This window comes from Dama dama, chromosome 22 (genome assembly GCF_033118175.1).
Source record: "Dama dama isolate Ldn47 chromosome 22, ASM3311817v1, whole genome shotgun sequence".
Classification (NCBI taxonomy): Eukaryota; Metazoa; Chordata; class Mammalia; order Artiodactyla; family Cervidae; genus Dama; species Dama dama.
This window is the reverse complement of record NC_083702.1, coordinates 33,415,380-33,429,121: the sequence shown is the minus strand read 5'-3', so window position 1 is coordinate 33,429,121 and position 13,742 is coordinate 33,415,380. Positions and strand designations below refer to the sequence as shown.

At 37.9% G+C, this 13,742-nt stretch overlaps 1 protein-coding gene across 2 annotated transcripts in view; it reads left to right on the top strand.

The window, feature by feature from the left end:
• Window positions 1-13,742, top strand: part of SOX5 (SRY-box transcription factor 5) — a 1,090,517-nt gene that overhangs the window by 387,355 nt on the left and 689,420 nt on the right. The gene's annotated exons all lie outside the window — the stretch shown is intronic.

The window sequence follows — 13,742 nt, the reverse complement described above, 5'->3', positions numbered from 1 at the left end:
TTCAACATTGCCAAAATCCTATAGCTAATAAATACAGAAAGAATTTGTAGTCTGGTCCAGAGCATTCACTTGAGTTTACTTACCTCCTTCTAGCATCAGAGAAACCCCTTAATATACATGGCATTTTTGCAAATAAGATTATTCAGGGACATGTTTTTCCTGATGGAAGAATAGATCGATTGACTCTCTTCTGATTTTTCAGAGGGATCTGTGACTTAAAAGACAATATAGATTTTTCCTTCCACACTAGTATACAATATGGAGTGGAAGTATTTTTGCCAAACTTGGAGATACATAACTCTGCTAGTAAATGTACTCAAGAAGCATCATTATCAATAGCATTTAACACAGAGATTGTAGGACTTGCCCAGAATCCCAAGAGTAAGTGCCGAAAATAAAATGTGGATTTGTTGCCAATAGTCAGGACAGAGATGATCCTTTGGCCAGATTATGAATTGTCTTCAGTGAAGATGGTTCTTTGATAGTCCAGCACCAACCAAGGAGACTAGATATCTGCTTCCTAGGCTGGGTAACACTCACTGGAAGAGGATGGGTCCAAAGGAACCTGAATAGCAAGCAGTGGGGTTCTGATGCCCTGTTGTGATGTTAATTAGCATTTTGACCAGCAGTATTATGATAATTTAAATAAAATTCTGTAGGGTTGCTTGAGAATCCTGGGAGTAGAGTTAGAGAAAATAGTACCTATGTAGAATGAAAAGCATTCTTACCTTTGTAGAATGAAAAACAGTTGAAATCTGATAGAGACCTTGGGATGAATATTCTGAGCGTGTTATCCTATCCAGTCCCTGAGAGTTTTAGCTTCTTTAAGTACTCTGGGACATTGAAGAATTTCCTTCTGTCTTCCCTTTGAAGAATACTTTGAGTGATGTCAGAGTCTTTATATGACTGACATTTGCCAAAGAGGTCATGGTATCTGCTAAGACACACAAATATTGTTCCTATTTATGAATGTGTGTATTGCCATGACAGAGTAGATTAAAAAAAAAAAAATGCTATTTAGTTCTTTACTGTTAGATACAGAATTCCTCCTAGATAAGGGAGTGGCTACCCACTCCAGTATTCTTGCCTGGATAATTCCATGGACAAAGGAGCCTGGTAGGCTACAGTCTAGGGGAATCACAACGAGTCAGACACTACTGAGTGACTAACACATTTTCTGAGGAGTTTCTTGTCTGTTACATATATTTGACTTCCAAACCCAGGATTTATTAAAGACTTAAGAGATTTATAAAGACCATGTAAAATGTAAACTTTAATCTAATCACTGATTTAGAGATTAATACTGAATCTAAGTGCTAGATGATGCTTACCTATTAATAAGTCACTGATTTTCTAGACAAGGAATGAGGCTCAGCGAAGTTAAATTTTTCATCATTTTACACAGTTAATAAGCAACAGAGCCAGAAAATGAACCCAGATTTCTTGATTTCAGGCCCAGCTTTCTTTGCACGACGGCATGGTGCCTTATGACATGTATGAGATTAGAGAAAAATTATATTTGTTGAAATGCATGAAAAGTGTTGTGAGTCTTTTGTTGATGTTTTGAGAAGAGAGTGAGTTTATTCCCTCCTTGATTATTTTTTGTTTTACACTGCAATTAATAAATGAATAATATCCTCTGCCTACCCCATATAGGTAAGGTTCTATCAGGGTTTTTTTGTTTGTTTGTTTGTTTGTTTTGTGATGGTCTGCTGATAGGCTTGGAAAATCCTTTTTTGTCTCAGAAGGAATACATGCATACCTTTGAGTTGCTAGCACTTGAACTGCTAATCCATTAAGTGACTAACCTGAGAAATCACTTCTCTCCTGAGAGGTGCCCTGGATTGCAAATGTCTTTTGATAGTACTGCAGTGGTAGTGTAGGGATTTGCAACTGGCAGGCAGGAATTGAATTGCCATCATTTGGCTTTAGTAGGAGTTAGAGTCTTGTCTCCAACATAAGCATGAGCCAAGGTACTGTCTTCTTTTTTCTAATTTTAGTTGGAACCATTGGCACTGATCTTACCTAGACAGACTAGTGTTATTTCTACCCAGCACAATCTGCTGGCATGGGCTCCCTTCCAAGCCATGCAGTTGAACTTCTCCCCCTGGTTTACCAAACAGAGAGAGAGATGAATGGATATAGAGGACAGGAGCTTTCACCTTTTCATTAGAAGCCATCCTTTCAGGCACAGAGATTCTAGGTTTAATTGGTTCGATGTATGACTCAGAGAGAATTGGCCCTTAGGACTGAAAATTGTGGTGTGCTTTAATTGTGGGTTATGAAATAACCATTCCAGTGTTTTGGTTCTGGGAAATGGCTATTGATAACTGCTCAAGGGTGGGAGGAAAGGTGAGAAGTGATGTCTACTCTCCAGCCCTCACCTGTTCATTCCTGGGGGAGATGAGTTGTACGGTTGTCCTGTCATGATCTCCAGCCATGGGCACCCATCCCTGGATGCATCTCTCAGGCCCTCGGTCACACTGGCCGTGCCGAGGCTTCCATCTGCATCTCTTTATCAGAACCCGCAGTGAGACCCCCATCAGAGCATCAGCGTTCTCCCTCAGCTAACTCCCATGCCACGGCAAGTAAAGAGGGGACATCACAGCCTCTGCAACCTTGACCCTCTAGGTAGTCTTATCTGTGCCCTTTCTGCCTACTTCAGCTTGTCATGGGATGTCTGCTACAAGGCTGCTGTCTCACGGAGGGCCATTCAGAAAGCAGGACTCAGAAACAGAGGGGTTTATACCATTTCCCATTCTCACCCCAACCTAACCTGCACTTGACCTGTGGGAGCAGGAATGTGAGAGCCTCATATTAGCATTTGAGGTCTCTTCTTCCTGGTGACTCTTCCAAGTTAAAAGTGCCCATAACACTCAAATTCTCTCACTATTTCACATAAATAATGGTTTTCCATATGTAAAAGCAGATTTTTGTTTCTGGTTCCTTGTAACTCATTTGAGAAACACTATATGTGGGATTCCCTGGTGGCTCAGATGGTAAAGGGTCTTCCTATGATGCAGGAGACCTAGGATCAATCTCTGGGTCAGGAAGATCCCCTGGAGAAGGAAATGGTAACCCACTCCAGTGTTCTTGCCTGGAAAAGTCCATGGGAGGAGGAGCCTGGCAGGCTATAGTCCATGGGGTCACAAAGAGTTGGACACGACTGAGTGACTTCACTTTCCTCACTTTCTTTCATACAAGGGATGGGGGGTTAACACATAGTATTATCATTTCACAGATCATTATGCAGGAGACACAGTGGTAAAGAGAAGAGACACAGATTGTCCTCATGGGGTGCACAGTGAGATCACCAGAGTTTATTAGGTATTATTGTTCTTCAGCACGATAGATTCAAACACGTTCACAAATATGAGATTCTAATAAAGACCTAGAGAGTATGTTTAAATTTTATGGAAAGGAGGACTTCAAAGTGTGTACCACATCCTGAAAATCTAGTTGAAAAATAGCAAATCGTTATCCAAGTAGAAAAGAATTCCATAAATTTATTATTTATTTATTGGCTTCCCTGGTAGCTCAGCAGTAAAGAATCCCCCTGCAAGCAGGAGACGTGGGTTTGATCCTTGCGTTGGGACAATCCCCTGGAAAAGGTAATGGCAACCCACTCCAGTATTCTTGCCTGGAGAATTCCATGGACAGAAGAGCCTGGCAGCAACAGTCCATAGGGTTACAAAGAGTCAGACACGACTGATACATATTATTGACTGATTTGGCTGTGTTGCATCTTAGTTGTGATACACAGGATCTTTCTTGTGGAGCATGGACTCTAGTTGTGGTGTGTGGGCTCAGTAGTTGCGGCACACGGGCTTAGTTGCTCTGCGTCATATGGGATCTCAGTTCCCAGACCAGGGATTGAACTCATGTCCCCTGTATTGCAGGATGGTTTCTTAATTATTGGATCATCAGGGAAGTCCCAAATTCCATAAATTCAAACCATCACTCTTCCCTCTCTCTGTCCCTCCCTTTCTCTTTAACACTGTTCTGTCCCCGTGTTGGATAGTCATTTTGGTAAAATATCTGGGGTCCCTGTCTACCATATCCTGTTGGCTGACTTTTGCCTCCTTTTCAATCATGAATGAGCTGCCCTCTTCTAGAGTGGTAGCCTGATACAATTAATAATAATGAATAATAATTATTAAACACTTAGATCTTGATTTATGGTGTCAGATAGATTATGTTGCTTAATTATCAGAACAGCCCTTTGGGAAAGGTATCGCTATTATCCTTATTTTACAGATGAGCAAGTTGATGCAAAATAAGAGAGCAGGCAACCCTGAAGCACATACGTGGGCACCATAGGATTTTATATGCCACCAAATTCTGAGTCTCTATTGCTTAGGAATTATATTCCGTTTCAAGTAACAGAGACCTGAGTGATGGTAGTTGGAACAAGATAGCTTTTCTTTAACCATACAAGAGGATCAGATGCAGTGCAAGCTGCTTCAACATCCTTTGAGGGATCCGGACTCCCTCTAGTTTTCTCTTCCACCACACTTAGGCTGCATCCTCATTCTAAAGATCACAAGAGACTGGGTATGGCTTTAGCAGTGTAGCTCTATCTCACATCAAGGCAGGACAGAGGAAAAGCACAAACAGCAAAGAACAAAGCGGCCAAAACAGCCAGAGCTGTCCCCTTCTAAAGGATTTTCACTGAATCGTCCCCCAAGTTCTACTTATATCTGAGTGCTTTTAGTAGGGTTCTATTTATGCATTTAACTGTTCTACTTGACTACTGGGAAGGCATATTGGATGGTCAGTTAGAGTTCTCCACCATACTTCTCTATCTCCCTGATATGTTGCATTTTCCTATAGCATAAGAATAGGAACAGGAAGTGCTTTAATTATTTAAAGCAAACCAAATTTTTCTTTTTTATTATTTAAAATAAACCACATTTTCTTTGTTTCTTTTCAAACCAGCAGTTTCTTTGTTTCCTCAGGACTCCTGCATGGTTATGCTTTTTTAAACACACACACACACACACACACACACAAATGTATGTCTCTTGAATGGAAAGATAGGCATCTTCTGATGGTATATTTTCTATAGAATCTTCAGCACATATTTAGCACACACCTGCTTATAAGGAGATATTAATCTGGTCTGGAAATGGGGAACTGAGGCAACATTACCCAAGTTTAGAGAAACTGTCAAGTGATTAAACCTTGCCTCCATCTTCCAAAACGCTAATTGACAAATGACTCGTTATAGGGATAGAAATGTTTTCCTGTAGAATAGATCATTCTGAGTTGTATATGTTCCATCATGTACCATGATGAAAAAAAAAATTGCTAGTCAGAGTATTATATGCAGGAAGTAGTATGCTTTCACATTTATGAGACTATAATCCCACGAACCTACTTATTCATTTATCCCAACATTTGAATAAAAACAAGAGGTTGACATTTAAGTTTTAAGAGAGTATTTGGTTGAAAACTACAGTAAATTGTAGTATGGATTGTTTTAATCTGATCCATCTTTCTTTGACAAAAATTTACTAGTGTTTTCTCTGCTACCTCAGTTTCTCCCTTTAGAAAATGAAGGATTTTTTGTAGAGTTTATGTCAGTAAGATATATTGCAATACAATGATAATTCACAGGAATTCTGACTAGCTCAGTGCTAATATGCCATGCTATTCTGTTTTAACACATCTGTAGTGTAGAGAATTGGTTTATTATATCATTGTGAATGGGGTTAATATAAACTATTGTTGTGATAAGAAATTGATCTTCAAATACTTTATTTATAAGAACCATGTGCTCCAAAGTAAGTAGTACAAAGCTGGGACAAACCAAATAAACACTTATCAGTGGCTTTATGTATGAAAAATATGTAAACAATTAGGTTGGCTACATTCACTCCAGATATTTCCTGAGGGTTTTGGGTTTATTCTTAATAAATCCCTAACATCAGTGTTTCCTAATTTGGTTAATTGAATTCTTTTTAAGCAAAGATTTATAGACTTTTAACATTGAAATCAATTGTATCTATTCTCATCAAATTTGGTTTAGCTCCATAAGAAGAAATTTGGGGAACTGTGAATATAAACTAGAGAGTTAAGCAGTTAGGATCACTTAGGTGTGTAACCTTCTCTCATCCTGATTAACTGTTCTTAATTTTAATTGGGCAGGTATATTGCATTCTTCTCTTAACTTTCTTAATGATAAATTTGCCAATGATTATTATATGCACAAAGTAAATATGTATGATAAAGCTAATTAATATAAAATCTTTTGCTCTATTTATTTTACTATTTCATGTGAAAGTACTAAATGGGCCTAAATTAACTGAATAATTGTTAGCTCCTCTTAGTTTATATGTTAAAATCATGACTTTAGACCATTGCTAAGAATTTTTCAGCAACAGGAAGTGAGCTAGATTTTTAAGATTTGGTATTTATGAACAAGTTGGTTATTTCCAGAAATATGAATTTACTTGTTTTTGAAAAGATGACTATTTTAAGTGTAGAATTTCACATGATATTCAGTATTCATGACCTGACCACATACATATTTTAGTGTTGTTTTCCATAAAGCAATTTATTTTAAGTTGCAGCTAATAGATAATTGATTTGTGTTTTAGAGCTAAGGATCACTTAATTTTTGTAATTGTCCAAAACATAATATTAAAGACTATATCATGGCCATGTCTAATGCCAGCCTTTCAATACAGTTAAATCTTGCAATCACATCTACTACCTAAGGAATCTAAAATTTTTTTTCTAGTCTATCAACTCCTATAGTTGACAAAAGGAATGTCTAAGAAGATAATTGTATTGATTAATTCAATTTCTGGGTTGGGCATAAGGTTGTAAGTTGAGGATTACTCATAGAAATTGAATACAGAGAGAAAATATTTTCAAGTCTTTTTTTTTTTTTTTTGGCATATTGACTAATACTGAACTCCTAAAAGCTTTCCAACCTCACAGAGCTACAATAAAATTCTAATGGGGTCCTGAATGCCAGCTCTAGTTTTGTTGTTTATAAGGTAAATGTATGAACAACCTTTTACTAGCAGGATGTCTTTGTTTTAATTTCCATTGAAAAACTCGTGGACTAAAACTTTAGTTCAGTCGCTCAGTTGTGTCAGACTCTTTGTGACCCCATGGACTGCAGCACGCCAGGCCTCTCTGTCCATCACCAACTCCCGGAGTTTACTCAAACTCATGTCCATCAAGTCGGTGATGCCATCCAACCATCTCATCCTCTGTCATCCTCTTCTGCCTTCAATCATTCCCAGCATCAGGGTCTTTTCAAATGAGTCAGTTCTTCGCATCAGGTGGCCAAAGTATTGGAGTTTCAGCTTCAGCATCAGTCCTTCCAATAAATATTCAGGACTGATTTCCTTTAGGATGGACTGGTTGGATCTCCTTGCAGTCTAAGGGACTCTCAAGAGTCTTCTCCAACACCACAGTTCAAAAGCATCAATTCTTCAGCACTCAGCTTTCTTTTCAGTCCAACCCTCATGTCGATACCTGACTACTAGAAAAATCATAGCTTTGACTAGATGGACCTTCGTTGGCAAAGAAATGTCCCTGCTTTTTAATATATTGTCTAGGTTGGTCATAACTTTTCTTCCAAGGAGCAAGCATCTTAATTTCATGGCTGCAGTCACCATTTGCAGTGATTTTGGAGCCCCCGAAAATAAAGTCTATCACTGTTTACATTTTTTCCCCATCTATTTGTCGTGAAGTGATGGGAACAGCTGCCATGATCTTAGTTTTCTGAATGTTGAGCTTTAAGCCAACTTTTCACTCTCCTCTTTCACTTTCATCAAGAGGCTCTTTAGTTCCTCTTCACTTTCTGCCATAAGGGTGGTGTCATCTGTGTATCTGAGGTTATTGATATTTCTCCCGGCAATCTTGATTCCAGCTTGTGCATCTTTCAGCCCAGCATTTCTCATGATGTGCTCTGCATAGAAGTTAAACAAGCAGGGTGACAATATACAGCCTTGATATACTCCTTACCCTATTTGGGACCAGTCTGTTGTTCCATGTCCAATTCTAACTGTTGCTTCTTACCCTGCATACAGATTTCTCAAGAGGCAGGTCAAGTGGTCTGATATTCTCATCTCTTTAAGAATTTTCCAGTTTGCTGTGATCCACACAGTCAAGGGCTTTGGCATAGTTAATATAGCAGGAGTAGATGTTTTTCTGGAACTCTCCTGCTTTTTTGATGATCCAACAGATGTTGCAATTTGATCTCTGGTTTCTCTGCCTTTTATAAATCCAGCTTGAACATCTGGAAGTTCATGGTTCATGTACTGTTGAAACCTGGCTTGGAGAATTTTGAGCATTACTTTGTTAGTGTGTGAGAGGACCACAACTTAGGGACTTCTAATATCTTAGCAACCAAATAACAGCAAATATATATTGATCTGTTGTCCCTGAAGTATATTTTTTATGTAAGTATATTTAACCAAACTGGATTTTTTATTTGTATATGAAAGCTGACATCTCCACATATATATGTATGTGCTATGAAAATGTGCTTAGTCGCTCAGCGTGTCTGACTCTTTGTGACCTCATGGCACTCCAGGCTCCTCTGTATATGTATAGTGTCCATATTTATTACACAGTAGTCAGTCTATTGAGGGTTTCATCAGATAATAGATTCTCTAATGCAGAAACTGTTTTATCCACATCCTATCACCCCCAACAGCGTATAATACAATGTCTTTTACACAATGGTTGCTAAATTAGTGGTTGTAGTGAATGGTGACCAAAAGAATACACATTTAATCAGAGAGAAATGTACTATTTGATTCTGATACAGGTACATGGGAAAGATGTCACTTAAAGAATGTCCACATAATTGTCAATTAGAAGTACTTTATTCTTATCTACTTAGATGGAAGCTAAGCTCTGCCAGTTTTATATAGTTTTATTTGTAATTGTGAACATGTAGAACCACATGAGGCCATCAATCAGAAGAGAGATGGAGGCCCAACAGAATTATTTCTGTAGGTCGCCAATTTTTTTTCAATCAAGGACAGCTGAAAGGTCATGATTAAAACAGTGATTTTCCTGAAATTGTAAGTAACTGTTAGTGACTGTTTTGCACAAAGATGTCAAAACTACTTTTTTTCCTCTGAGCAAGAAAATTATAAGTTCTTGAAAATGTTGGCAGTGCTCCAAATTTCACTTGCACTACTGTAATGTATTTTAATTACTGCAGTTGAGTCAGTTTCTTAAAAAATATGAGGAAAAAATAAAGTAGTGTGATAGTAAGCATACATAGAGTATAAACAGTAGCCATCTAAAGCCTCCTTGATAGGTCCATACTCATTACTCAGAATTAGCCGAGGAGTAGGACTTAACAGTTTTTACCCAAGGAGTGTGCATAGCATTAACTCATAAGTCTACACAGAGGTGAGGAATGATACCACTGTGTATTTTAATTAGAATATGGCAGTGATATTTGAGATACTTAAGTAGTTTGTTTCACGTAGGTCAGTTAACAAAGGCAGCCAAGGATAGCGAATGTTGCTAGTGATTTCTGTAGGTGGCCCTTTATTTTCTGAGTCAGAATTGACTCTGGTCCCTGGGTGGTGGCCGGGAGGACTAAGTGCTGGCTGTCATCATCTTTCAGATGAGGTGTGGACATGAAGTCCTAACCATTTTGTAGTCATTAAAGATTCCTCGGAACCTTTGTAGCAGGAAGGGTTTTAACCACGGTGTCCTGGTCAGTTTCCAAATCCGGTAATTGCATTCCGCCTTCCAGTGTCTTCCCGCAGGTTCTGTTTTTGTTTATTTGTTTGTTTGGGGTTTTATTGTTATTTTTGCTTGCAGATATGGGGCTGTAGTTTTGGGGGGTGGATCTCTCCTTGGTTTTAAGCTCTGTGTGCTTTTAGTCTTCCTTAGGCTGCACAGTAATAGAACTGAAGAGTTTTGTTAGATGCACATTGTTTTAGCCTGCCTTAATGGTTTATGTTCCATCCTTTTTACGTGGTTTTAGTTTCATATTTGAAGAGACACGTATAAAGGAACAAAAGAAAGGAATAGTGATGTGAGGATCAACAGATATGCTGACAGACATGGTCTGCTCTTTGAGATATAGTCCTAGTGTACCTCCTTTACCTTGGAGAAAAAGTCCAGAAGGCAGAGAAGATGAATGTCACTTGCTGGGTTTGAGGAGGGAATCACAAGAGAACATGAGAAGTGTTAGTTCACTTAGAATTAAAAACTGGTAAAGTTTCATTTGAGTCCAAGAATGACATGGTTCGTTTCCATGTTAAATGTCAATCTTTTTCTCCCATTGATAAGCTTGTTAAATTTGGATTTGTAAGGCAGAAGGATATGTCTCTGATTTTAAGAGCAATATTTTGATATGTCATAATTTTGATGGCCATGTTTTGAATTAGATATTTCACTCATGATCATTTTTTTTGTAATCTACAGGAAGATAAAATTCTATCAAATCAACATTTACTGGATGCCATCCATATTAAAAGAACTGCATTTGATGTATTACTCTTGAAGATACTTTATTTGGTCCAAAAAACACTGTATCAAGTATTTATCCTATTATATTCCTATTGGGTGAAAGCATTTTCTTTTTTTTTTTTTTTTTCTGGTTTTGTTGTTATTTTATTTATTCAACAAGGAAATGATAAAACAAAATTCAGAGTAATTTAATTCTAGAACAAGCATAAATTTCATCCATTAGTCTCAAACTTATCCTGCCAACAGCATTATATAGTAGAAAAAGCATAAGCTCATGTGTCAAAAGAGCTGTTTTTTAATGCTGGCTCTTACAAAGTCTATGATTTCCAAATGGGTAAGTTCCTTAACTTGTCTCAGTTTTTTTCATTGTGAATAGGCATGATTGTAATATTTTGACCTACCTACAGAAACAGTTTTAATCAAATGGAAAAAAAACACATTTCCTTTTGAAGTAAACTCCAATCTATAATATAGTACTTTCCTCACTAATATTATTTATATTTTAATATATTGTTGAAGTGTAGTTTATTTACACTGTTGTATTAATTTTTTCTATATAGCAAAGTAGCTCAGATATATATATATAGATATATATATATATAGATATATTTCATATTCTTTTCCATTATGGTTTTTCATAGGATATTGAATATAGTTCCTTGAGCTATACAGTAGGACTTTGTTGTTTATACCTCACTAATGTTTTATCTTTCATCATATTGACTCTACATATAATCCTCAATTAGAAATTACTCTTCATAGATTTTCTGGAATCTTAGTTTGAGATTGAAGCTATTCTGGGTTTTGTGTGGTAGAGCGATTCTCTTCTGTTATAGCCTCTCTAGTGTTCTTTTCCCAATACTAGATAGTTTTATTTTCTCATTCATCTTTTTACCATATCTAAATCATGTAAGATAAATAAATGAAAGACTGTAATACTTCTTTGCCAGGCCCAGTTAATCTAAGAGTATCTGGACCTGATAGAATCAGTTGTCATTAGGATGGCAGAAGGCTGAAAACTGAGGATCAGTTAGCCACAAGGAGTAGGTGATTGGAGCAGATCTTAGCAATATGGGGAAGCTCATACCTATGAAGCATCAGTGACCTCAGGGTAGGAAAAAATCTTGTCAAACTGGTTGTGGGCAGTGCAGTCCTGGAGATAAGGGTGTCCTGTCATGACTGGTAACTCCATCAACACATGTTAGGAATGATCAAAATGATAAGCTGGCTGTATCAGAGACCCTTGACAGAAGTAGCAGACAATCCCAGGAGACTGTATTTTCAACAAGATAAAGAACCTGATGACAGAGACCATGGAAGCTAAGTGTAGATTCAGTAAGGAAGCAAACACAGACATTAAGTTTACAAAACTGTGCTAAAAAGTGGGATTCTGGCAACTCAGACCTTGAGGTCTGCCTGGTTGGGGACCAGAGAGTGAAGTAACTCCTATCAATATCACTGTCTTTGGCTTTCCTGCTTTAAGATCTCTTATCAGCTACCTCCTATCTCACTCCCAGATTCACACAGGGCAGAAGAGAGAACTTACATCAGTTTGAGAACGTGACTCTTATATCCTCTCCACTCTTTTCTTCACTTTTATCTCAAACTAAAAGTTTATTACTACCTTATTTTCTTCTGTTTTCCCTCAGCCATGAATTACCTTTTCCCCTTTTTTCTCTTGAAGTTTCTGTAATCATTGTACAAAAGTTGCATAAAAATTCATTGGTTTAAGACACATTGTAGCACTTTTTAAATATATAACACTGTGATGAATCTTAAATCTCTGTGTGCATGCTCAGATGCTCAGTTGTGTCCAACTCTTTGTGACCCCTGGACTGTAGCCAGTTAAGCTCCTCTGTCCATGGGATTTCCCAGGCAAGAATACTGAAGTGCGTTACCATTTCCTTTTCCAGGGGATCTTCCCAACCCTAGGATCGAACTCATATCTCCTGCATTGGTAGGCGGATTCTTTACCACCTTACCACCTGGGAAGCCCCTTAAATCTATGACTTATCTTAATTTAATTGACTCAGAAATTTTTTCTTGGTGATGCATAAAATATTGGGGTGTCCTCAAATCCTGGCTGAAATACAGAGCTTACCTGAGTCAATTGTTGCCAACAGTGGCTTCAAAGACAACCTGAATCATAAAGATATATGATATCGCTGATAGCACATGATGTCACAGACACTGATTGTCACTGGGACTTGAAGGAGCCACAGTAATTTGAAAAAAATCCCCTGAGAGACTAAGCCACCTATTCGCCATCTTGCCACATTCTCATTATAGAGGAAAAGAGCCGTCAGAGAGGGTCTGCACAGGAGGAGACTCCATACAGGTTTTTAAGAACTCTTGTCTTCAGAGCAGGATTTTTTTTGCATCTGACATCTTTCTCCTCATAGAATGTTATGAGTCAGTGCTTAAGTATTGCCTGTGTCCTCCTTTTATCTATGTACATGTGTGTGTCCACAAATGATGTCCTGGTGTTTGGAAAGAAAAGCGAATCTCCTTTCTTTAGTGGGTTCTATCCCAGTACAGGAATTCTGCTTAGTTTCCTGAGATTGAGGCTTACTTTGGCATTTTCAATATTGATTTCTTTGGTCACACTATCCTCCAAAAATGCTAATCTTTATTTCTAAACGAAGCGTGACTTTGTGTGACCAGGACAGTTGAATAACACATGGAACTTTAAATTTTTTCTCATTGCCTACCTGAAAACAAACAAACATATATTTGCCTGGTAATTGTATCATTGTTTAAAGTTTTGCTGTTGAATTAACATATGTGTTGTTTTATTACAAGTAGAAGGCTTTCTTTTCTTATTGTTAAGAGCTGTAAGATATCTGCCATTTGATAAGCTGAATGTTTGGAATGTGTCCCAATATTAGAAACTTGTCTCAATTGTTCAGTCTATAAGTGGTGTCCAACTCTTCGTGACCCCATGGACTGCAGCACGCAAGTCTTCCCTGTCCTTCACCATCTCCTGGAGTTTACTCAAACTCTTGTCCATTGTGATGCCTTTCAACTATCTCATCCTCTGTTTTTCCCTTCTCCTCTTGCTCTCAATCTTTCTCAATATGTCTTAATATTTGGGCAATGTCTTGATTTTGTTGCAGAAAGGGGGGTCCCTTCCATGGCCCAAAAGTGGGCTCTTGTCTAACACTTGGAAGTGAATTATCTAAGGAGACATACGTGCTGACAAAGCAAGAGACTTTATTGGGAAGGGGTGCCCGAGTGTAGAGCAGGAGAACAAAGGAACCCAGGAGGACTGCTATGCA